The 22,944-nt window shown below is 49.5% G+C and overlaps 2 protein-coding genes across 2 annotated transcripts in view; both read left to right on the forward strand.

Annotated features, from left to right (window-relative positions):
* The first annotated feature begins 1,826 nt into the window (after window positions 1-1,826).
* The window catches only part of ANXA5 (annexin A5), a 445,678-nt gene continuing 424,560 nt past the window's right edge, over window positions 1,827-22,944 (forward strand). The window contains exon 1 of the mRNA XM_075349140.1: window positions 1,827-1,832. The gene's annotated coding sequence lies outside the window, so the exon portion shown is untranslated. The remainder of the gene's footprint in view (window positions 1,833-22,944) is intronic.
* BBS7 (Bardet-Biedl syndrome 7) overlaps window positions 22,167-22,944 on the forward strand; it is a 144,229-nt gene continuing 143,451 nt past the window's right edge. The window contains exon 1 of the mRNA XM_075349109.1: window positions 22,167-22,245. The gene's annotated coding sequence lies outside the window, so the exon portion shown is untranslated. The remainder of the gene's footprint in view (window positions 22,246-22,944) is intronic.

The following is a 22,944-nucleotide window of genomic DNA, read 5'->3' on the forward strand; positions in this document are numbered from 1 at the left end:
GAAATGCCTATAATCTACAATGACGCCACTGCCCCACCATCGTGCGGAGCTGCCGCCCCACCACCGTGCGGAGCTGCCGCCCCACCACCGTGCGGAGCTGCCGCCCAACCTACACCCCACCTACTGTCTCCTCCCCAAAATCCTTTAGGATGTAAGCCCGCAAGGGCAGGGCCCTCTTCCCTCTGTGCTAGTCTGTCTATTGTAACTTGTATATGTATTCTGTATGTAACCCCCCTCATGTACAGCACCATGGAATCAATGGTGCTCTATAAATAAACAATAATAATAATAATAAGTGAAAAAAACTTTTACAATATGGTGATCGGCTTAAAAAAAAAATGAAAATAAAACGATTATTACAGAATTGCTGCTGCTTCTTCTTGATCCTGCCTCACAAAAAGCGAAATAGAAAACAATCCAAAATTATGTGCCCCAAAATGGTACCAATAAAAACTCCAACTCATCCCGCAAAAAACAAGCCCTCAAACGTCTCTGTCAACAGAAAAATAAAAGCTATAGCCATTAAAATTTGTTGATTTTGTAAAAAAGTGTTTTTTAGTGTGATAGTAGCCAAACCTAAAAAAACCCCTATATAAATCTGGTATTATAATCATACTGACCTGCGGAATTAAGGTTGCCTAATGACTTATATCACAAGGTTAATAGTGTAAAAAATACATAAATAAAGACAATTCTTCAACTGCGTTTGATTTATTCATTCTGCGTCCCAAAGATCACTGTAAGGCCTCTTTCACACATCCGTGCAAAATACACACGTTGTCGGTGTGTGTGTTCAGCGTGTGCTGTCAGTGTGCTATCCGTGTGACATCCACATAGCATGCAGACAGCATGAATTTCTACATTTACCTGTCCATGGTGCTACTGCTGCTTCCGGTTCTCGGTGCAGTGCATATGCAATGAACATAATGAGCGGGGGTTGGAAGCAAGTGACAGCAGTGGCAGAGACAGCAGGGCTGGAGAATGTGCATATAGAAATTCATTTTATTTCACAGAAACGTTGTTTTCTCCGGTACATGTTACACGGATCACATCCGTGCGGTCTGTGTGACACCCACGCTGCTGGAGAAAAACAGACATGTCTATGTGAGGAGCACACGGACACATGTATGCTCCACATGGACACATGGCCTATGTGAAAACATGCAAGTGTGAACAAAACCATTGATTTTCATGGGTATACATGTATCCATGTCTCCGGTACATGTGAAAACAGACTTCACAAGTACCGGAGACACGGACGTGTGAAAGAGGCCTAAGGCTTAGCTCACATTTATCCTGTGCTCTACGCTTAGCGCTAATATCGGGTTTTCCATGCAAATCACTGAACTCCTTTCTTGCCGCCGAGATCCGTCGGTGTCCATCTTTTTACTTGTCTTTTTAGGCGTGCACAAAAGTGCTGTCAACACAAGTTTTCTGTACCTTTTAAAAGAAGGACACCACTGAACAGAGGCCAAATGTAGTCCAGAGTAACTCTGTTGCCTCATTATAGTGAATAGCTCCGTCATGGGTTTCACCTGAATCATGTATTTTGGAGATGTAGATGGAAACCCTAATGTAAGTGCTCAGAGTAGAGCACAGGATAAATGTGAACTGATCCAAAATGTTCTGTACCCCAATTTGCTACCAATAGCATTTAACTCAACCCATAAAAAGACAAAGTCCTCACTCAGGTCGGTCATAGTGCTTTTTCAGAGCACAAGGGCACTAGAAAAGTATTATGGCTCCCCCCTCCACAGAAATCCAGCAAAATCTGCATTCCCAAATCCAAATGCCCTTTTCCCTTCTGAGTACCACAATGTGCATAAACCACAGTTAACATCCACATGTTTGGCATTGTTATAGTGAGGCGTGCCTACTTACTTTATGGGGTATCTCCAGAAGCACGAGCTGGGCACAATATACAGGCACTACAATGAACTGGGCACTACAAGGGCTTGTTTGCAATTTTTAATTCTGCAACATTCACTGTGTTTGAATCCATGGGTGTTTTCCAGAGTCAAAATCATCACTACACCCATAGATGAAGTCCCAGAGGGGTGTCATTTCCAAAATGTGGTCACTTGAAGGAGTTTCTGCTTTTCTGGAACTTAGGGACTCTGCAAATGGAGTCCGCAAGCTATTCTAGAAAAATCTGTGCTCCAAACTTCAATTGGTACTTTTCCCCTTCTGAACCCTGTGGTGTTGCCAATCAGCACTGTACAGTCACATATAGGGTATCGCCACACTCAAGAGACATTTTGTAACATATTATGGGGCCTTTTTTATCTATTCACCTTGAAAGAATTGGAAATATGGGGTTAAAACAACATTTTAGTGGTGAAATGGTAATTAGTTCTTCTCCACTGCCCAAAAGTATAACATTTTGTGATACACATGTGGTGTCAATATGCTCACAGCACCCCTAGATGAATTTATTGAGGTGTGCAGTTTGTAAAATTGGGGTCATTTGTGAAGGATTTCTGTTGTTCTGAGCCTCTGAGAGGCTCTGCCAGTGTGACATGTGACCAGCAAACATACTCCTTCCCTTCTCAGCTTTGCACTGGACCTCAAAAGTAGTTTCCGGTTACATGGAGGTTATTGGCGCACTCAGGAAACATTACACAAAAAACTGTGTGGTCCTTTTTTTTATTATTAGTGTTTATAAATATTAAAAACTTGGGGCTAAAACAACATTTTAGTGAAAAAAATTTAATTATTCTTTCCTCACTGCCAAATGGTATAAAATTATGTTTTGTCAAAATACTGCATCCCTAGATGAATTAGTTGAGGGGTGTACTTGGTAAAATGGCGTCACTTACAGGGGTAGTCTGCTTTTCTGGCATGTCAGGAGCTCTGCCAATATGACATGACACCCCCAAACCATTCTAGCTCAATCTAAAGTGCAATATGGCGCTCCTTCCCCTATGAGGCTTGCACTGTGCCTCAAAAGTAGTCTAGACAAATCCTTTGAGGGGTCTAGTGTACAAAATGGAGTGACTTTTGGGGGGTTTCCACTATTTAGGCAGCTCAGGAGCTCTGCAAACATGACGGCATCTGCTACCTATTCCAGCCAATTTTGTGCTGCAAAATTCAAAAAGCGCTGCTTCCCTTCCGAACGCTGCCATGCGTCCAAACAGTAGTTTTGTAGCACATAAGTGGTATCCCCGTACTCAGGAGAGATTGCACAAAACATTGTATGGTCCATTTTCTCCTGTTACCTTTGGGAAAATGAAAATTTGGGGCTAAAGCAATTTTGTTATGGTGAAAAGTACAATTTTCGTTTTTTTCTTTCCACATTGCTTTAGTTCCTGTGAAACACTTAAAGGGTTAATAATCTTCTTGGATGTGGTTTTGAGTACTTTGAGGGGTGTAGATTTTAGAATGATGTCGGTTTTGAGTATGTTCTGTCACCTAGGCCTCTCAAAGTCACTTCAAATGTGATGTGGTCCCTAAAAAATTGGTTTAGTAAATTTTGTTGGAAAAATTAGAAATTGCTGATAAATTATGAACCCTTCTAACTTTCTAACCAAAAAAAAATATCTATTTCAAACATGATGCCTATGTAAAGGAGACATGTGGGAAATGTTATGTATTAATGATTTTGTGTGATATAACTCTCTGGATTAAGGGCATAAAAATTAAGTTTGAAAATTGTGACATTTTCAGGTTTTTTTTATCACATTTTTTAAATTTTCATAAATTAACGCAAATCATATTTACCACTAACATGAAGTACAATGTGTCACCAAAAAAAAAAACAGAATCACTGGGAAATATTGAAGTGCTCCAATGTTATTATTTAATAAAGTGACATTGGTCAGAATTGTAACTGAATAGGATAACTGAAGTGAGCACTAATATATATATATTGAGTGCAAGCCAAAAAATACATACATTATAAAAGGATAAGGCTGCACATCAAACTTAGATAATGGTATAATGCCTCAAGCATATGGACAAATATTGGAATATACAATGAAAAATGCTACTTGCTAATTTGAACATGTGAATAATGAATTGCATACCTGCCATGAATATTAGGAAAAAGGAGATATTTAGCAATCGCATTGATCAATGTAACTGAGCCCCAAGGCCTCGTCAAGGCATATCTCTATATTGGGGTCCCTAGCTCTGTGACCCTAACTGTGTGTCATCTCATTGCAATTAAAAACTGCTATGGGTGGAGAGGGGTAACTAAGGACTTTCTTATATAGGAGATGGAAAAAACATGGCCGAAAGGTGCGGAGCTGTGTTCACATTCAGAAAAAAACTACATATAACTGAATAGGATAACTGAAGTGAGCACTAATATATATATATTGAGTGCAAGCCAAACAATACATACATTATAAAAGGATAAGGCTGCACATCAAACTTAGATAATGGTATAATGCCTCAAGCATATGGACAAATATTGGAATATACAATGAAAAATGCTACTTGCTAATTTGAACATGTGAATAATGAATTGCATACCTGCCATGAATATTAGGAAAAAGGAGATATTTAGCAATCGCATTGATCAATGTAACTGAGCCCCAAGGCCTCGTCAAGGCATATCTCTATATTGGGGTCCCTAGCTCTGTGACCCTAACTGTGTGTCATCTCATTGCAATTAAAAACTGCTATGGGTGGAGAGGGGTAACTAAGGACTTTCTTATATATATAATAATATATATATATATTAGTGCTCACTTCAGTTATCCTATTCAGTTATATGTAGTTTTTTTCTGAATGTGAACACAGCTCCGCCCCTTTCGGCCATGTTTTTTCCATCTCCTATATAAGAAAGTCCTTAATTACCCCTCTCCACCCATAGCAGTTTTTAATTGCAATGAGATGACACACAGTTAGGGTCACAGAGCTAGGGACCCCAATATACAGATATGCCTTGACGAGGCCTTGGGGCTCAGTTACATTGATCAATGCGATTGCTAAATATCTCCTTTTTCCTAATATTCATGGCAGGTATGCAATTCATTATTCACATGTTCAAATTAGCAAGTAGCATTTTTCATTGTATATTCCAATATTTGTCCATATGCTTGAGGCATTATACCATTATCTAAGTTTGATGTGCAGCCTTATCCTTTTATAATGTATGTATTTTTTGGCTTGCACTCAATATATATATATTAGTGCTCACTTCAGTTATCCTATTCAGTTATATGTAGTTTTTTTCTGAATGTGAACACAGCTCCGCCCCTTTCGGCCATGTTTTTTCCATCTCCTATATAAGAAAGTCCTTAGTTACCCCTCTCCACCCATAGCAGTTTTTAATTGCAATGAGATGACACACAGTTAGGGTCACAGAGCTAGGGACCCCAATATAGAGATATGCCTTGACGAGGCCTTGGGGCTCAGTTACATTGATCAATGCGATTGCTAAATATCTCCTTTTTCCTAATATTCATGGCAGGTATGCAATTCATTATTCACATGTTCAAATTAGCAAGTAGCATTTTTCATTGTATATTCCAATATTTGTCCATATGCTTGAGGCATTATACCATTATCTAAGTTTGATGTGCAGCCTTATCCTTTTATAATGTATGTATTTTTTGGCTTGCACTCAATATATATATATTAGTGCTCACTTCAGTTATCCTATTCAGTTATATGTAGTTTTTTTCTGAATGTGAACACAGCTCCGCCCCTTTCGGCCATGTTTTTTCCATCTCCTATATAAGAAAGTCCTTAGTTACCCCTCTCCACCCATAGCAGTTTTTAATTGCAATGAGATGACACACAGTTAGGGTCACAGAGCTAGGGACCCCAATATAGAGATATGCCTTGACGAGGCCTTGGGGCTCAGTTACATTGATCAATGCGATTGCTAAATATCTCCTTTTTCCTAATATTCATGGCAGGTATGCAATTCATTATTCACATGTTCAAATTAGCAAGTAGCATTTTTCATTGTATATTCCAATATTTGTCCATATGCTTGAGGCATTATACCATTATCTAAGTTTGATGTGCAGCCTTATCCTTTTATAATTGGTCAGAATTGTAACATTTGGCCTGGTCAGGAAGGTGAAAACAGGCTGGAGCGTGAAGGGGCTAAAAGAGTATTCATTAACTGATTTACTCGCAGACACTGTATATGTGGAATACAGTGGTAAATACTTCATACTGACATGCATTGCTGGTTCAGGAAAGTAGTACCGGTAATCAGCATAGTGTAAAGCCAGCCATGTACACATTTTAAAGACTGTCAGACTTAATAATAATAATAATGTTTATTTATATAGCGCCAACATATTCCGCAGCACTTTACAATCCGGTGGGGGGTTGTATAGACAAATACAAAACAAAATAGTACATAATTCAACAGCTACAGTAGGAATGAGGGCCCTGCTCGAAAGCTTACAATCTATGGGGAAGAAGGGGGAAGACTTACGATGCTTTGGCCTATCAGACATTTCAGCAGCCTCTCCATACGCAGACGTACTCGTTCAGCCGATCGCTTCTGTATTCTCCATGAGAAAGCCTCTGACAGACACATCGGCTGGCGGCTTATCTCTGGAAGAACAATGCGATCGGCAGTCCGAAATCGAACATGTGCAATTGACATCTCCCCAGATAATAAGTCGGCCAGCACCCCCGTGTACATACGCTAGTTTGATTAACCTGTCAATATCGGCAGGTTCAGGCGACATTATTCTAATTTGTTAGCGGGCTTAAATTTGGAGGTACAATTGTATTCATGTTTCTAAAAAATAAGAAAATATTGACCACCTCTGGCCTTTAAATGCCTAAAAAATACCAGTGATCATCCATTCACAATTTTGTGAGCACAGGACAGAATCTAGGCAGGAAGCATGAAATTGTGTGCTCCTACGAACTGTATCAAGCGTTGGGATTGGATACACAGAGTATTTCACGAGCTAGTACTAGATACATATCTATGTGTCATGCGTCGGAATTAGATTCGGTGAGTGTATCACACACTGGGATTACATATGCATCGCTGAGGGCTGTATCCCATATTATGGAATTAGATACGCAGCACTGTATCACATATGATGGGGATTAGACACATGGCTCTGCAAGGTGTAGCATACAAATGGGATACATGGCTTTGCCATTGTGGCGCCCCTGAACATATCAGGGTGCCACAGGGTACTGCAATCCTTACCCAGGGTGCAGAGCCTACCCCCATGGTTCCAGGTTCCTAATAACCAGTGTCACACCATCAGCAGTATAAATTACAACCACACCTCACATCAAACCTGTCAGACACAATAGTGGGTTGGTTAAGCTGGGATAGCGCCACCCACCTAGGGGTCAGGCAGACTAGTGGGAGGGAGGAAGTGGAGAGCAGAGCTTAGAGTCAGTTCTGTAGTAGACCTCAGAGAGTGAGGAGCTGGGGAGTTGTAGCTCCCAGGGAGGCGAGAGGTTGGGTCGCAGACGGTGGTCCGGGACCACAGGAGTTGGGGACCGGTGGCAGTGACATTGGCAAGGGTGCGACGGGCATAACCTACGAAGATTGTCGGCATCAGAACCCCAAAAGAACACCTGGACGGGCTCTTCTGTAGTGAATGGATGCACAGAGACTTTGGTTTATCTTCAGGGTGAGAGTCTGCTTTGTAATCCTCATCCAGCACCACGACAATTTACAGTAAGTACTCTGTTTCCCCTGCACCCTGCGCTCCCCAGCATTCATCAAAACCACAGAGGCCGGGGCCTTCCCTACCTGCGGAGGGACTGACACCTTGCTGCCCCACGCCATCTGCCCCGATACTGCCTTCAACAGCGGCGGTACTCCCCTTACCGCAACCTACAGGTGGCATCACAAAGATTTATCCCCTGTAAATACCCCCTTGGATCCGAGCCATAGTAACCCCAGATCCGAGCAGTTCGACTGCTGCAGGGGCGGCACACCTCAAATTCCTGGCGTCACTAACAGGATAAGAACTGGACCCAGTAAGCCGGGTGACGTGCGCCTTGCAAAACTGCCCAAATCTGAATTGTGAATGTAAAATTACCTTGTCCGCCATCTTTGGCGCCAAAAACAACAACTGCGCCATCATCCCCAGCAAAACGGCGCAAAGCCGAAGCCCCGCCCCTCGTCCCGAAAGCGCGGCCGGAAAACAGTAGTGGCCGGACCCGGAAGTTCCCAGAGATCCCCTGTTCCAGAGAGCTTGGTGACGAAAACCAAGGGGGAGCAGGAAGATGTCGTTGCCGGATGATGGGAGCGTAGTAGTGCTTCCTCCGCCAGATCAAGGTAACGGGGACGCAGCGGGGGCCGCTCCGGTCGCACAAGCAGTAGCGCCCGAAGCTGAAGTGGCCGCGCCAATAATGCTGATCACCTTACCTTATGTGCCTGGCACCACCTGGCTGCCCCAGTATGATGGCCAACCAGACGCCCTGCAGGGATTCAAGAGGAAGATCTGCACTGTCCTAGATATGTATGCAATGACCGGCCATCAGCGAGCGTCTGTGGTACTCGGACAGTTAACAGGCGCAGCCGAGCTGGAGATAGAGAACTGGACAGATCAGGACCGGGCCTCGGTACCCGCCATTTTTGAAAGACTGAAAGCCGCATTTGAGACCCGCACTGAAGCTGAGATTTTACAGATGCAAACAGCGCCCCCAGAACAGCCTTAGAGACTGTGCCCTAAGATTGCAAGCAGCACTGCGGACTTTGAAACTGGTTAACGCCATCAGTGAGCAGGAGGGGAATAAGATGCTTGTCGAGCAGTTCCTGCAGGGCCTGGGGTCAGAGGAAGACCGCAAGAAGCTACGGCTGTGGGCCCTGGAACATCCTGCAATGTACTTAATTTTGAAGGACCGGGCCATCAAGGCTTTGCAACCTCCAGAGGCTACTGACTCTCTCCCACCGTCCTGGCAAGCAGGCACCTCTCCTCTACAGGTACAGCCTCCTGCCCTAGCATTGCCAGAGCCAAAACCTCAGGCAGTGCTTTCGGGCGTTTCTAGTGATTTATCTTTACAGGTGCAGCAGCAGAGCAACGAGGTCGCCAGGATCCTAAAGGCGATGCAGCTCCAACCAAAGACCAAGCAGGCGGAGAAGATTCAGCTCGCTGACTGCCCGGAGGATGTTCCCTGGATGAGAGGAAGGAGCTCGACATACAGAGGAAGGAACAGCGACCGGTATGGACAGCTTGTCTGTTATAAGAGACTTATTCTAAGTGTAATAAGACTGGTCATTATGCCCGGTACTGTCTTTTAAACAGGCAACCCCTGGGGCCAAGGGCCAATCCCCAGGAATAAACTAACAAGGCCCAGCGGACTGGCGGGAGCAGTATGTGGGAGGCAGGCCCATTGTTTCCCTCACCTTGGATGGGATCCCGACCTCTGCACTCCTAGATACCGGGTCTCAGGTAACAACAATACCCCATACACTGTACAAGAAATTCTGGTAAGATGACGAACTCACCCTGCCAGATCACGGCCTCACCATCTATGCCGTCAATGGGTTACCAGTGACTCAAATCAGGTTCAAGGAGGTGACCATTAAGGTGGTCCGGGTGGAGTTAGAGTGTCAAGGATTCATAGTAGTACAGAATGACCCTATTGACCGGAACCCTAAAATGATTTTGGGAACAAATGTCATTGAGAATTGTAGGGGGGAAGTACTGTTTTTACTTCGACAGCTCTCTGAGACTGCAGGAGCAGGGTGACAGCTGGTCCTGCAATGGGAAATCAGAGCCCTCCTGTAGCAGCAACAGGTAAATTTATCCAGTGGAGAGATTAGTGGTGTGCGGGTGATGGATGTAGCCCCTCTTGTAGTGCCCCTGCGGAGTGAAATGATGATATGGTGCAGGGCAGCTGTAGGTTCCCGGTGACAGGATTATCAGGCAGTGGTGGAGTACCTGCCCTCAGAACACTGGCCCACAGTCTTGACACCCAGAGGAGTGGTTGATGTCCATAAGGGAAGAGTGCCCGTGCGAGGGTTGAATTGCGGGGAAGAGGAGGTTAAGAGGAGGTTAAGTTGCTCAGATATGCCACTATTGCCAAATTGTCCACAGTAGATACAGATTCCATCCAGGCAGTAGAATCTCCAAGCACACCACATCAGTCAGCCAGTGATAACCCCCAGAGTCAGCCAGAGAAATGGTGTCAGGAGTTACATGTAGGCACTGACTCCACACCTCTACATCAGAAACAAGGGGTTTACAGGGTAGTGCAGGAATACGAACAAGTCTTTAGCAAACACCCATTAGACTTCGGGAGGGTGAAAGGGGTGCAACACCACATACCTACAGGTACTCATCCACCCATCAAGGAAAGGTACAGGCCTATCCCACCTGCTCATTACCAATGTGCCAAGGAGATGTTGGGGAACATGAAGGAGGGAGGGGTCATCAGGAATATCTGTAGCCCCTAGGCAGCTACATTGGTGCTGGTGAAGAAGAAGGAAGGCCCTATGAGGATGTGCATGGACTACCGGCAAATCAATAATATCACCCACAAGGATGCTAACCCACTACCCCGTATTGAAGAGTCATTGGCTACATTTAAATTTGCAAAATTACTTCTCTACTCTTGATCTCACCAGCGGCTATTGGCAGATGTCTGTTGCCGAAGAGGACCGTGAGAAGACCGCCTTTGCCACCCCGATGGGATTATGCAAGTTCAACAGCATGCCACTCGGGCTGTGCAATGCACCGAGAACGTTTCAGAGACTCATGGAATGCTGCTTGGGCCACTGCAACTTCAAAACTGTCCTGCTTTACCTGGATGATGTAATCGTGTATTCAAAAACATACGCAGAGCATCTGGAACATCTGGCAGAAGTATTCGAAGCCCTACCAGGTATGGGATGAAGCTAAAACCCTCTGAGTGCCACCTACTGAAACCTAAGGTCCAGTACTTGGGGCATGTGGTTAGCGGCGAGGGCGTGGCACCAGATCCCGAGAAGATTACGGCTATCCAGAACTGGCCAAAGCCCAATACCGTCAAGGAGGTGCGGCAGTTCCTGGGTCTGATGGGGTACTACCGCAGGTTTGTGAAAGGTTACACCAAGATGGCGGCCCCCCTGCAGAATCTCGTGGTTGGACAACCAAAGCATGGCAAGACTTCTGGTCCCCCATTCACGTCGTGTGAGGAACAGGAAGATTCCTTCAGAAGCATGAAGTCAGTTCTGACAGGAGATGAGATTCTAGCCTATCCCGACTACGGTCTCCCGTTTGTACAGTATACGGATGTCAGCAATGTAGGACTGGGAGCTGTCCTGTCCCAGGTACAGAATGACAAGGAGAAGGTGATTGCGCACGCAAGCAGAAAACTCCGTCCAACAGAGAGGAATCCTAAGAATTACAGTTCTTTCAAGCTGGAGTTCTTGGCGCTTGTCTGGGCTGTGACGAAGAGGTTTAAACACTACTTGGCTTCTGCAAAATTCACCGTGTACACAGACAACAACCCCTTGACCCACCTGGACATGGCGAAGCTTGGAGCCCTGGAGCAACGTTGGGTAACACGGCTGACGAACTACGACTTCACTATAAAGTATAGAGGCGGTCGCAAGAATGCCAATGCTGATGCGTTGTCCAGAATGCCTCATTTGCCTGATGATGGAAGAGATGAAGACGACCTGGAGGAGATTTAATTACCTGCCTTCCATCGACCTGACAGCCTGGAGAAGCCTCAATCTCACAGCAGTCAGCAGGAAGCAATCTTCAATCCACTACCCCATCATGGTTGGCAAGAAGCGTAAGATAATGATCCTGCCGTTAGACTGATCAAGGCACTGATATCCCAAGCTAATTCGAGTCTGGAACCAACTGCCCCAGAGGAAGCACAGAAATTGTGGAAGGAAAGAAGCCAATTGTACCTGCATCGAGGCAAGCTGTGCAGAAGTTTCATTAATCCCAAGACATATGAGAGGGTATGTCAAATAGTGATACCCCCGATCGGATGTGCCAGTGGTCTTAGAAGCGTACCATGATAGAGCTGGACATTTTGGTTGGAAGACGTTGGAGGTGCTGCTGAGGAGTCGATTTTACTGGGTCGGAATGAGAATCGCCATTGAGGAATGGTGTAGAAACTGTGGCCCTTGTGCATTAACCCCTTCAGCCCCCGGGCACTTTCCGTTTTTGCGTTTTTGTTTTTTGCTCCTTTTCTTCCGAGAGCCATAACTTTTTTATTATTCCGTCAATCTTGCCAAATGAGGGCTTGTTTTTTGCGGGACGAGTTGTACTTTTAAATGAAACCATAGGTCTTACCATATATTGTACTGGAAAACAGCAAAAAAATTCCAAGTGTGGAAAAACTGCAAAAAAAGTGTGATCACACAATAGTTTTGGGGATGTTTTATTCACAGTGTTCACTATATGATCAAACTGATGTATCTATGTGATGCCTCAGGTCGGTGCGAGTTTGTAGACACCAAACATGTATAGGTTTATTTGTATCTAAGGGGTTAAAAAAAATTCACAAGTTTGTCCAATAAAAGTGGCGCACATTTTGCGCCATTTTCCGAAACACGTAGCGTTCTTATTTTTTGGGATCTATGGCTCAGTGATGGCTTATTTTTTGCGTCTCGAGCTGACGTTTATAATGGTACCATTTTTGCGCAGATGCTACGTTTTGATCGCCTGTTATTGCATTTTGCGTAAAACTTGCGGCGACAAAAAAACGCAATTTTGGCGTTTGGAATTTTTTTGCCACTACGCCGTTTACCAATCAGATTAATTGATTTTATATTTTGATAGATCGGGCATTTCTGAACGCGGCGATACCAAATATGTGTATATTTATTTATTTTTTAACCCTTTAATTTTCAATGGGGGGAAAGGGGGGTGATTTGAACTTTTAGGTTTTTTTTTTTTTATTTTTTAAAACTTTTTTTTTTACTTTTTTTTTTATTTTACTAGTCCCCCTAGGGGGCTATAGCAATCAGCAATCCGATCGCTGATCGCTATCTGCTGATCACAGCAATACAGCTGTAATCAGCAGATTCAGTCACTTTGGTTTTCCCTCTGCTCTCGGCCGAGGGAAAATGAAAGTGAAACATCATAGCAGCAGGCGTCATCACATGACCCTGTGCTACGATGGCAACCACCGATAGTCACGTGATAACACACGTGACTTCCGGTGGGGACGGCGGTAAGTAACAAACATGGCCGCGCGCATTTAAATCTTGCTGCCAGACTTTGGCAGCAAGATTTAAGGGGTTAATGGCCGTGGGTGGAAGCGATTCCACCCGCGGCTAGCAGGCACACATGTCAGCTGTTGAAAACAGCTGATATGTGTGCCGATCCACGCCGCCTGCCCGCGGCAGGGGGCGGGGCTTAACAGGACACGATCCTGGACGGATAGATCCGTCCAAGGTCGTGAAGGGGTTAAGGAGAAAAAAATGGCACCAGTCAGAGAGCACCACTACGACCAATAGTCACCAATCAGCCGTTGGAACTCGCTCTGGACCACGTCAAGCTCACACCAAGCAGGAGTGGTTACACCTATTCACTCACGATGGTGGATCACTATTCAAGATTCCTGGTGGTGGTACCTGTCAAAGATCTAACTGCCAGCACAGCGGCGAAAGCCTTCCAAGCACATTTCTGTAGACCACATGGTTATCCGGATCAAGTCCTCACAGATCAAGGTCCTGTCTTTGAAGCTGAAATATTCAAGGAATTTTGCAGCCTGTACGGGTGTAAGAAGATACGCACTACACCCTACCATGCCCAAACAAATGTGATGAGTGAGAAAATGAACCATCTAGTCATCAATCTGCTGAAGACTCTACCACTCAAGGAGCGGAACCTGTGGCCTGAAAAACTGCCAGATCTCGTTGATATGTATAATAATATTCCCGTGAGCTCAATCAAATGCACCCCTACCTACCTCATGCGAGCCAGACCTGGAAGATTGCCAGTCGACTTGGAGATGGAAGTCGAAACTCCTGAAGCTACCTCACCTTTTTTCCAGTTCCTGAAAAACGGGGACGAGCTACATTTAACCAAGGGGGAATGTGGCGCCCCTGAACATATCAGGGTCCCATAGGGTACTGCAATCCTTACCCAGGGTGCAGAGCCTACCCCCATGGTTCCAGGTTCCTAATAACTGGTGTCACACCATCAGCACTACAAATCCTAACAACACCTCACATCAAACCTGTCAGACACACCTGTGGGTTGGTTAAGCTGGGATAGCGCCACCCACCTAAGGGTCAGGCAGACTGGTGGGAGGGAAGAAGTAGAGAGCAGAGCTTAGAGTCAGTTCTGTAGTAGCCCTCAGAGAGTGATGAGCTGGGGAGTTGTAGCTCCCAGGGAGGCGACAGGTTGGGTCGCAGACGGTGGTCCGGGGCCACAGGAGTCGGGGACCGGTGGCAGTGACATTGGAAAGGGTGCGACGGGCATAACCTAGGAGGACTGTCGGCATCAGAACCCCAAAAGTACCGACCGGTACCGAGCACGGCGGGGTCCAGGACCCTAGGTCAGGAGCAGGTTCATCCGTCCTAATAATTAACCTGGGAGTGAGAGTATTTTCACAATCTTCCCTAGGAGCTCAGAGATTTCAGGCATCAGCAGAGTGTGGGGGATAGGGTTTCCCAGAAAAGCAACCCAACTGAAATCCCAAGTGCCAGCCATCAAGAGCACAGCTGCCATACACACGGGTAGCGGGGCCCCAACAGCTTCACGCCAAGGGGCCACAACGAACGTTAAAATTGTGCACGGAGGCAAAGGTCCGGACTATCAAGTGACAATGGTGGGAACGGACACCTGGACAGGCTCCTTTTTAGTGAATGGATGCACAGAAACTTTGGTTTATCTTCAGGGTGAGAGTCTGCTTTGTAACCTGCACCCTGCGCTCCCCAGCATTCACCAAAACCACAGAGGCCAGGGCCTTCCCTACCTGCGGAGGGGCTGAAACCTTGCTGCCCCACATCATCTGCCCCAGTACTCCCTTCGGCAGCGGTGGTACTCCCCTTACCACAACCCGCTGGTGGCATCACGAACATATATCCCCTGTAAATACCCCCTTACATTTGAGTGGCCGCAAGCCCCCGGGTCCGGAGACCCTCAAGCCACAGTAACCCCGGATCCGAGCAGTTCGACTGCTGCAGGGGCGGCACACTATGCCAGTGTAAGCCTCCTTCAGATATCTGTAACGCAGGGATGTCTAAATGTGGCATGACATTGCTGATCTCAGAAAACACCAGTGCAATGATTACTCTGCTGTGTTTTGAACACTGCATTGAAAGTGGTGGTGGTCAGCAGCCTGACATTGTACTGCTGTTAAGCTACCACACTGTTCTGAGCACTGGAAGACGTCTTCACAGAATGGAGTGCTGTCACTACTCGCCGCATCTCCACTCGTCACTTTCCTGCATCTCCTGTCACTGAAAACTGTTAGCGCTGACAGAGTGAAATTGTAGCTTGCAACAGAGCTGCAGGCTACAACAAATGGCGCCTACAGTCGGACACCAACCGCTGTCTCCAATGTACAGGGGCTGTGGCTTTAGACAAATAACTGTTAAAACACAACACTATCCCACCCTTCAGTACATTGCTTCACCATATACAGCCTTTATCTGCAGTACATCACTCCTCAGCCCCTGCATACAGCCTCTATCTGCAGTACTTTACTCCTCAGCCCCTGTATACAGCCTCTATCTGCAGTACATCACTCCATAGCCCCTGTATACAGCCTCTATCTGCAGTACATTACTCCTCAGCCCGTGTATATGTGGCGCCCTGGACCAGCCAGGGGCCACAGAGAACGACACCACCACACCCCACACTCCCGGTCAGGCACACCGAAGTCAGACACAAACCCTTGTTGATTTCCTACAGGGGCTGATGTCCACACCAGGGGGTGGGCCAGGCGGTTGGCCCCACCCACCGAGGAGTTCACAGTCCTGGAGGCGGGAAAAGCAGTGAGTTCAGTGAGGGAAGTGAAAGTGAGAGGAAGGAAAGTGGCAAGTGAGCAGACTGAAGTTGGTCGAGCCACCACCGAGCAGCAGCAGCCGCAACAGCAGCGGTTGGACCCGAGCAGTGGGAGAGCGCAGCGTCCCCTCCTCCGCCCGCGACAACTTGGCGTCACGAACAGGATCCTACCGTTCTACCAACTGGTGGAAATGCGCCTTGTGTGACCGCCGGAGGTGTCCAGCCGAAAAATTTGTGAAGCCGCCATCTTGGGCGCGAAGAATTCCCGCTCGAGCGTCTCCTCGAGTAGTGGAGGTGCGAAGGCCCAAACCCCGCCCCTGTAGAGGAGGAGCCGGAAAGAGACTAAGGGGGACTGATGGCATCTGGCCGCATGTAGCCCGCGGCTGTGGAAGCAGGGACGCCGGGACCCCACGATCCGCTAACCCCTGCAAAGAATGTCCGCTCCACCCAGCTATGCGGAGGCTACCGAGCCGGTGCCCGGAACAGCGGCATGGCTGAGGACCCGAACGGCTGGGATCTGCCGACACTACCGGAGGCAGATATGTAGGCTAATGGAGCAGTGGACCGCGGAGGTAGCTGCGGTCGCCCGGGTGTATGGGATGGAAGCAATGATGGAGGAGCTGGTGGGTGACCCACGCCCCTGTGTCCCCGAGGGACCGGCCACTGCGGCTGAGAGACCCGGTCTACCCCTGGCCCCCATGTTGCCCCCGTCTTCCCCACCCGTGCACCCCGCTGATGCTGGTCCGTCTGGCGTACATCCCCTCATAACAGTAGCTGGAAGAGTGGCGAGCCCGGAGACTGCGGAAGCTGGCGGCAACCCGCCTGGCGTAGGGTCAAACGATAGTGACTCCGAACCTGACACAGAGCCTGTTTCAGAGGAGGATGAAGGAGTCATTGCCCTGGATGGCATGGAGGCCACTTACATTCCCCGGAACGGAAATAACGGATACCGGGCGGCCCTTCCTCGTCGCGCCTGCTATGCGCTGGAGGGGCTGGTGCCTGTGTTCTTCCACCCTGGGCCGGCGGAGGATGATGAAAGCGAGCAGTGAAGCCGGCGGTCCTCCGCCTAAAAGTTGTCCCCTGTTGGGACCACCAGTGTTAAAAGTACCGTTTGAAAAGAATGAAAAAGAATGATTAACCGAAAATTCACCTGATTGAAGCCTTGATTTGCAGCTGGATTTGCACCGGTCGTTATCGGCAACTGGTCCCCGTTGGGACCCCCCTTTTCAAATTATGTGTAGAAACTACTATGAACAGGCCCGAGAACTAGCAGGGCAACCACAAACTTGTGGCATGTAAATAAAAATGTTTTAAGGCTTTCACCGTTACCGCCTCCGGAGAGGCAGATTGGAGGAAGGGCCCGCAGTGGAGCAGGCTGGGGCCCAGCCACCACCGGAACCGGTGGCGATCCTCTGGGGGTTTCAGAGGTTCCCCATGGACGTGGGTCCCCTGAAAAGGACAGAACCCGCTCGGGCAGCTTGTGCTGGACTGGGGTCAAGGGGTGCTGCCTGTTTGCTTAGAGGCAGCATCAGGGCCAGGTTGCTTGGGTGGGAGAGAGCGGAAGCCGTTACCGTTTTGCAACGTTAAAGTAAGAGTACCTCCCGATGTGGGAAGATGTTATTTTAATTGTAATCTCTGTTTTACCGTTTATCTTTTCAGTTGTGAAAATAAAACCGGTGATGGACGGGCAGCCCGCGGACGGTCTGCATTTTACTAAGGGGGAATGTAGCCCTGGACCAGCCAAGGGCCACAGAGAACGACACCACCACACCCCACACTCCCGGTCAGGCACACTGAAGTCAGACACAAACCCTTGTTGCCTTCCTCTAGGGGCTGATGTCCACACCAGGGGGTGGGCCAAGCGGTTGGCCATGCCCACCGAGGAGTTCACAGTCCTGGAGGCAGGAAAAGCAGTGAGTTCAATGAGGGAAGTGAAAGTGAGAGGAAGGAAAGTGGCAAGTGAGCAGACTGAAGTTGGTCCGGGTGTGTGGCCCGGACAGATCAGCAAGGTTGGCAGACGGTGGTGACCGTCTGCAGGAGTGGCCTATTGGAGCTTACCGTAAAAACCGTGGACGGGCGGTGGCCCGGCGGTACCGGACCGGTATGCAAAGAGAAGCCAGCACCATCTGGCAGGGGCTTATGGACCCCGGCAAGGCTAGGAGTCGCCGTGAATTTGCCAAATCCGTTAGCGAAGGGAACCTCCTGGGTTTCCCAGCAGCCAAGTCCCGACAGAAGGCAACAGTCCAACCGAGAGAGGGAAACACAATCACCGCCAAGGCTAAAGTTCCCAGGGCCAGAGCCTGCGGGCAAAAGGGGCTCCTCCAGCCCATATCCAAGCTCGGGAGCGGGTTACCGGTTGGAACCCATTGGAACCGTTTACAGTACATAGGTGCAGGGAAAGGCAGTCACCACCAACCTGCCGGGAGAAACAACACCGCAGCCGTCTGTGGGACCCGTCCATCCAGCCATGTGTTTTACCGAGAACTGTGTCCTCATCATTGGCTGAGTGAATACCACCGTGCCGTGCGGCACAGCGCTGCCCCCGCGACCCTGCACCTCGCCAGGCCCCGTAACCCGCCTGCCATCCATCCCTACCCCATCACCGGGCCCCGGGACAACCAACCCCCTACCCACGGAGGGGAGAACTAACAACAAAGATGCTCCCTGTCACCGCTCCCGGGATCCCCGTCTAGAGCAGCGGTGGTGTCACCAATATCACCACAACCGTGGGTGGCGTCACGGACAATAACCAAATCCCCACCATCAAATCCCCTTTTCATTCACGGGCGAGGAGCGCCTCTCGAGTCCCCGTGATCCGGCCCACCGCTCGAGCCACCACCGAGCAGTAGCGGCAGCCGCAGCGGCCGGACCCGAGCAGTGGGAGAGAGCAGCGTCCCCTCCTCCTCCCGCGACATATACAGCCTCTATCTGCGGTACATTACTCCTCAGCCCCTGTATACAGCCTCTATCTGCGGTAGATTACTCCTCAGCCCCTGTAGACAGCCTCTAGCTGTCACTCCTCAGCCCCTATATAGAGCCTCTATCTGCAGTACATTACTCCTCAGCCCTTGTATACAGCCTCTATCTGCGGTACATTACTCCTCAGCCCCTATATACAGCCTCCATCTGCGGTAGATTACTCCTCAGCCCCTGTAGACAGCCTCTGTCTGTAGTACATCACTTCTCAGCCTTTGTATACATCCTCTGTCTATAGTACATCACTCCTCCACGCCTGTATACAGCCTCTATCTGCAGTACATCACTCCTCAGTACCTGTAGCATCATTAGGGGGTAGGGGCTGTAACAGTGAGTGCAGACTCTGCCACCTAATGACACTTCATATGAGTATCCCAGCATGCACTGGGATTTTCAAACAAAGCATCAGCAAAAAAGTAGGGGAAAAAAAGAAAACCAGAATATTGAAATTAATTTAGATTATGGCATTAAACAGATCAGGATTTAGGATGAAAATTTGATTGTATGTCGGACCATCCTTTTAAAGTGGTGTTCCAATACTTTGATACTGATGACCAAGCCACTAAATGGGGTTGACACCCAGCACCCGCAGCCACCGGCCGACCCCAGCACCCGCAGCCACCGGCCGACCCCAGCACCCGCAGCCACAGGCCGACCCCAGCACCCGCAGCCACAGGCCGACCCCAGCACCCGCAATCACAAGCCGACCCCAGCACCCGCAATCACAGGCCGACCCCCAGCACCCGCAATCACAGGCCGACCCCAGCACCCGCAATCACAGGCCGACCCCCAGCACCCGCAATCACAGGCTGACCCCCAGCACCCGTAATCACAGGCCGACCCCCAGCACCCGCAATCACAGGCCGACCCCCAGCACCCGTAATCACAGGCCGACCCCCAGCACCCGCAATCACAGGCCGACCCCCAGCACCCGCAATCACAGGCCGACCCCCGGCACCCGCAATCACAGACCGACCCCCAGCACCCGCAATCACAAGCCGACCCCCAGCACCCGCAGTCACAGGCCGACCCCCAGCACCCGCAGTCACAGGCCGACCCCCAGCACCCGCAGTCACAAGCCAACCCCCAGCACCCGCAGTCACAGGCCGACCCCAGCACCCGCAGTCACAGGTCGACCCCAGCACCCTCTGTCCTTCATCAGACCTCAGCAGAGTGTATGTTATAAAATGTCACACATTTCCGTTGTTTTGCATCACATGCGTTGCTTGACGCATGTGACTGATGCGTTGTACAACGGGTGACAACAGATGACAAAGAAATAATTTCATTGTCGGACTCCGTTGTGTGCGGGAGGCGGAGCTGAGGACGTCAGTGCCGCGGTCTGCATGGCTGGGGACAGGTGAGAGTGTGTATGTGTGTGTACATGCGGAGTGCGGGAGGGGGCGGAGTGCGAGGGGGCGGAGCAGAGCGGGGCCGTGGAGCTGAGGACGTCAGTGCCGCGGGGACTGCAGGGCTGGGGACATGTGAGTGTGTGTGTGTATACATGCGGAGTGCGGGAGGGGGCGGAGCCGAGTGGGGAAGTGTCGGCCTCCTTACACACTGTATCCAGGGTAAATATCGGGTAACTAAAAGCAAAGCACTTTTTGCTTGGTTACCCGATATTTATCTTGGTTACCAGCATACACCGCTTAGCGCGGGCTCCCTGCAGCCGTAACCACTGTAAATATCGGGTAACTAACCAAAGCGCATTACTTGGTTACCCGATGTTTATCCTGGTTACGAGGGCAGGGAGCCAGAGAGAGCATGCGCAGCGAAATCCTACGGATCGCGCTGCTCAAAAAACGTTACAGGCTGCGTTGCTCCCGCCCGGCGGTCAGTTAAAAAACGACTGACCGCGATGCAGCGGATGCAACGCAGCATCTTCAGTCGCAATCCGTCACTAATAGAAGTCTATGGGGAAAAACAGGATTCCTGCAAAATATTTTGCAGGATACCGTAATTCCTCAAGGCGACGGATTGTGACTGATGCAAAACAACGGAAGTGTGAACTTAGCCGGCATAGAGGATAAAGGTGGAGTTCAACTAAAAGAACAGTGAATAACATATGGCGCCATTTCTGCAGGGTTTCTTCCCATTTGCACGCAGCACCAGGGTCATACTTCACCCCCGGTCTAGTTGAACCCCACCTTAAAGTGAACCTGTCATCAGAAATTTAGCTATAAAGCTAAAAGTTCCCCCCTCTGCAGCTCCTGGGCTGCATTCTAGGAAGCTTCCTATAGTTTTTGTGGCCCCTTTTATTCCAAAATAAATACTTTACAAACTTGTACCTTTTCGTATGCAAATTTCTTAAATCTTCCATGGGGGCGGGCTGCCTGATGTATGTTGCTGTCCTCCTGCCGATTTACGCCGCCCCCGAACGCTGAATTTCAAACCTCAGGACGCCGCCCCTGGGCGCCCGTGGTCCCGCGCATGCGCTGTGCTACTGTAGCGGTGCCGTGCACTGCGTGAACGTGTGACCGCTGGTGACGCTTTTGCGCGGGCACCGACTGCTCCGTCCACTCCTCCCATCTATTTCCTGCTGCTGAGCAGGATGGGAAGGAGGTGACGTCCGGTCATCTGGCCAGCGAGCGTTTGCGCAGAACGCTGGAGGAAGAGGGGAAAGTGCGGTCACGAGGTTATGGGCGGCACTTGCTGATGACACTCACAGCGCCGCCCATAACCTCGTGCCCGCGCAAAGCGTCACTAGCGGTCACACGTGCACACAGTAAACGGCACCGCTGCAGTAGCACAGCGCATGCGCGGGACCACGGGCGCCCAGGGGCGGCGTCCTGAGGTTTGAAATTCAGCGTTCGGGGGCGGCGTAAATCTGCAGGAGGACAGCAACGTACATCAGGCAGCCCGCCCCCATGGAAGATTTAAGAAATTTGCATAAGAAAAGGTACAAGTTTGTAAAGTATTTATTTTGGAATAAAAGGGGCCACATAAACTATAGGAAGCTTCCTAGAATGCAGCCCAGGAGCTGCAGAGGGGGGAACTTTTAGCTTTATAGCTAAATTTCTGATGACAGGTTCCCTTTAATTCAGTGACAACACTCCCCCTACCGGCAGCGCTGCAGAACTGCACATTAAGGTAGTCACTCAGCCCCGTTCTGGAGGTCGCCTACGACTCACACACGTGCAACCAGTGAGCGCTGGTGCGGACACCTTCTGAGACTGCTGTTCACACACGGGTTCTTAGCTAAGATATACACATTACAGAGCGCCTGCGCGTTAGTAAAACATTACCAACACTATGAAGGGCGATAGCTCCGCCCCTCCAGGGCTGATGCACAGCCATAGGCGGGTCTTGCTGCTGGATGCTCGTCATGTGACCTGTGACGTCGCACGCTCCTCCCCGGACGCGCTGGTTGCCTTGGGTTGCCTGCTTTGCGGCTCTGCTGTGTCTGACGGTGAGCGCTCGGTAGAGGCTAGATCGGAGTTGATTTTTTGAGGTGGGAGGAGTGATTTCATGAAATCATGATGTCACCGGAAAAGGCGGGGCCTCCTCAGTGCCGTGCAGATCTGTGGGCGGGAAGCGGCAGTGCTTGGGCTTCTCTGTGCAGAGCGGAGGATCCTGACCCTGAGGTGGAGAAGAGTCAGCGTTTCCTCATTAGTTATAGCTCTGGGGTCTCAGCCTGGATGTTGGGGGCACAGAGCAGTGTCTCCTGTCTGTGTTGGGGGCTGCAGCTCGTGTATGTCTCAGGCTTCAATAAGGTAAGTGTCTTATGGGGGGTTACACGGAGCAGGGGATGATACTGTACGTTTGGGGGGGCTTGCACTGGCCGGGGTGCGACGCTGCACGTTAGGGGGGGGATGGCACTGGCCGGGGGGCGACGCTGCACGTTTGGGGGGGATGGCACTGGCCGGGTTGGTGACGCTGCACGTTTGGGGGGCTCGCACTGGCCGGGGGGCGATGCTGCACGTTTGGGGGGGCTCGCACTGGCCGGGGGGCGATGCTGCACGTTTGGGGGGGCTCGCACTGGGCAGGGGGCGACGCTGCACGTTTTGGGGGGGGATCGCACTGGGCAGGGGGATGATGCTGCACATTTGGGGGGGGCTCGCACTGGCCGGGGGGCGATGCTGCACGTTTGGGGGGAGCTCGCACTGGC

Source organism: Anomaloglossus baeobatrachus, chromosome 1 (genome assembly GCF_048569485.1).
Source record: "Anomaloglossus baeobatrachus isolate aAnoBae1 chromosome 1, aAnoBae1.hap1, whole genome shotgun sequence".
NCBI classification, from domain to species: Eukaryota; Metazoa; Chordata; class Amphibia; order Anura; family Aromobatidae; genus Anomaloglossus; species Anomaloglossus baeobatrachus.